The sequence below is a fragment of the Phascolarctos cinereus genome, unplaced genomic scaffold, assembly GCF_003287225.1.
Source record: "Phascolarctos cinereus isolate Bilbo 61053 unplaced genomic scaffold, phaCin_HiC Scaffold_4;HRSCAF=312, whole genome shotgun sequence".
NCBI classification, from domain to species: domain Eukaryota; kingdom Metazoa; phylum Chordata; class Mammalia; order Diprotodontia; family Phascolarctidae; genus Phascolarctos; species Phascolarctos cinereus.
The window spans coordinates 440654402-440657998 of record NW_027555847.1 but is presented as its reverse complement, the minus strand read 5'-3'; the positions used below and the strand labels follow the sequence as shown (position 1 = coordinate 440657998).

Below are 3597 nucleotides of genomic sequence, written 5' to 3'. Positions count from 1 at the left end.
TCAACCAGTGGCCAAATTCAGTTTCTTCATCTGTAAAATGACTCTGATAACAAGATCATAACTGAAGCATCATTGCATATCTGGTGGTAAGGTAAAGGGTTTGATATGTAGAGAGGGGGAAATAACCAGCTTTTTGAATGCTGAGGTTGTAAACTTATAAAGTTACAAAGTACCAATAAATATCAGAATAAATTTTTTTCTAAAAAAAATCTTAAAAACACAGTGTATCCTTGCAAGCAGAATCCTAGTCTGGAAGGAACTTTGATATCTTGATAACTCATCAAATCCATCCCCCTACACATAGACCTAAAGTCACTTAAATTATAAAAGTTATTTTGTTTAGTTTTTTAAGACCTTAGCGTTTATTTTTGTTTATTTATTTATTTTTAGTTTTCAACATTCACTTTTGAGTTCCAAATTTTCTGCCCATCTCTCCCCTCCCCCCACCACAAGACGGGCGTGCATTTTGATACAGGCTCTACATATGCATTCATATTAAACCTATTTTCACGTTAGTCATGTTGTGTAGAAGAATTTGAACCAATGTGAGAAAACATAAGAAAGAAGAAACAAGAAAAGAGAGAGAGAGAGAGAGCAAATAATATGCTTCAATCTTCATTCAGGATTTTAGGATTTATTTTGAGGGACAGTCTTAGAGTTTACCTTATCTAATTCCTTCATTTTTCAGATAAGAAATGTGAGGCCCAGAAAGTTCAAAGGATTTGCCCAAGGTTATACAAGTAATAAATTTCAGGGTTGGGATTGGAAGCCAGATTCTTTGATCCCAAATCCAGCACTCTTCCCACTACATGGTATTGCCTTCTTAGGATAGTGCGTAATCTCCTTCAATAGCCTATTCCATTTTCTAACAATACTCACTGCCAGGAAATGCTTCTTTATGAATAACCTCGTATCCATTTCCTCTTGTTCGGTACTCAGGGGACATGCGGAACAGCTAGTTCTACTGGTCCCTTTCCGGCTACCTCTAAAAAATGCCCATTTTCCTCCACCTTAAAAAGCCTTCATTTGACCCTATAATCTATTCAAATTATTGTCCTCTCTTTATTAACCAAACCCCTAGAAAAAGTTTGTTGCCTCTACTTCCCTTCGACTTCTCAACCTCTTGCGTTCGGAGAGCTGACCCTATCTAGCCACTGAAACTACTCTCTCCAATGTTACCAATGCTCTCTTTCTCTTTAAGTGTCCAAAAAATGTACGCCTCTTTTGGCACCTTGAGTCTATTACCTCTTGGTCAAGAAGTGGGTAAAAATACTTCACTGCGGTTGATCTAACTTTATAAGTCTTTTAAGGGTCCCATCAGCTTCCATAGTTTCAGTGATCACCTCTATGCAGATGGTTCCCAGACCTATATATACATCCATCCCCAGTCTCTTTCCTGGGCTCCAATCCTGCATCACCAACTGCCTATTGGGCATTTCCAACTACATGTCTCCTTGACATTTCAAACTTAGCATGTTCAATACAGAAATCATTGTCTTTCCCCAAAGTCTTCCCTTTTCCTAACTTCCAAATTTTTGCTGAGATTACTTATAATTCTCCCAGAGATTCAAGTTTACCTGGTCCAACTATTCTGGAGAACAATTTGGAATTATGCCCAAAGGGCCATCAAATTGTACATGCCCTTTAACTGACTAGGTCCTATGACTAGATCCACATCCCAAAGAGATCAAAGAAAAGGGAAAAGAATCTATTTGTAAAAAAATATTTATAGCGGTTCTTTTTGTGGTGGCAATAACTTGGAAATTGAGGGGATGCCCATCAATTGGGGCATGGCTAAACTAATCGTGGTATATAATTGTGATGGAGTGCTGTTGTGCTGTAAGAAATGCTGAGCAGGATGATTTCAGAAAAACCTGGGTAAACTTATATGAACTGATGCAAAGTGAAGTGAGCAGAACCAGGAAAACATTGTACACAGCAACAGCAAAATTTCAATAATGATCAACTGTGAAAGACTTAGCTACTCTGAGCAAGACAATGATCCAAGACGATTCAAAAGGACCCGCAGTGAAAAATGCCATCCACCTACAGAGAACTGATGAATCCTTTTTTTTTTTTTATGAACTCTTGAGTGGAGGTTGAAGCATATCTTTTTCATTCTCTTTATTTTTCTTGCTTTTTTTTTTGCAACGTAGCTAATATAGAAATATGTTTTGCATGACTTTGCATGTATAATTAGGGCAGTTAGATGGTGTAGTGGATAGAAATCTAGAATCAGAAAGACTCATCTTTCTGAGTTCAAATCTGGCCTCAGACACTAGCTGTGTGACCCTGAGCAAGTAATTTAACCCTGTTTCCTCAGTTTCCTCATTTGTAAAATGAGCCGGAGAAGGAAATAGCAAATCACTCCAGTATCTCTGCCAGGAAAGCCCCAAATGGAGTCATGAAGAGTCAGACATGACTGAAACAACTAAACAACAACAACATGTATAATCGATATCATATTTCTTGCCTTCTCAATGGATGGGGGAGAGGTAGAAGGGAAGGGGAAAATTTGGAACTCAAAATAAAAAAAATGAATGTAATAAATAAATAAGTAAATAATGAAAGAACAGACATTCAGGTTCACAACTTCAGAGTTATCCTCAAATCTTCTCTCTCCCTCACCACCCATACCCAACAGTTTTTTTCCCCCAGGCCAGGCCCACAACTTTGTTGGAAGCTCCAGGTATATGCATATGTAAATACACCCACCCACCCACATGTACACATATGCAGACTAGCTCACATGCTCACAGCATCACTGCCAGGACAGCAGGATTACAGGGTGCATGGCACCACTCACAAGGGACTCCCCTCTTCCTGATCTCAGCCAGAGTGTGGTCCCACTGTCTCAGAAGGTAAACTCAGACCATCTTCTGGGGAGTTGGAGGGAGAAGAGGAAAGAGGGGAAGGGGTTGTCAGAGGATGTCCAGGGATGGACACCACCTAGAACCCCTCACTCTAGGGACAGCAGCATCAGAAGCTGTTTCAGCACCTTCATCTGGCTTTTCTCTTGGACCTTCCCAGCCAAGAACTTCTCATCCACTACTGTGTAAACCTTGTAGAAGTTAAAGACGAGGTTTAATTCACAGACGCTGTGGAAATATTCATTTAAGACCTCCAGAAAGCTGCAGATGGTGTCTGGGTAGACTAAGTTGTCACTGACAGCTTCACAGATGCAGATGTAGAGACCAGAATGATGTCAATAAATGAATTTGAAGTTGCAGAACTCCACAGAGTTGGTGTGCTTGGCATCCCGGACTGTGACAACAGGGTGGACCTCTTCGAACAGCTTTTGCTTTTTGTCATCATCAAACTGCGTGTACCACTTGGCCAGGTGGGTCCTCCCTGCTCAGTTCTGGAGGGGGACGAATTGGATCATGGTGATCCCTTGGGGTCTAGTCCCCATCTCCCTGATCTCCAGGGTCCCAAGGAGATTGGGTAACTTCAGGCAGCTATCTACCCAATCCATTTTAAATCTTTATCGATTCTATCACCACAGCAGCTCTGGATCAGTCTACTCACACAGCTACCACACTACTTCAGGCCCTCATTGCCTCTCACTTGGACTATGGCAATAGCCTCCTAATGGAT

The 3597-nt window shown here is 40.8% G+C and overlaps 1 pseudogene; it reads right to left on the bottom strand.

Moving 5' to 3' along the window:
• Nucleotides 1-2959: 2959 nt before the first annotated feature.
• Nucleotides 2960-3385, bottom strand: LOC110214685 (AP-2 complex subunit sigma-like; annotated as a pseudogene).
• Nucleotides 3386-3597: the final 212 nt, after the last annotated feature.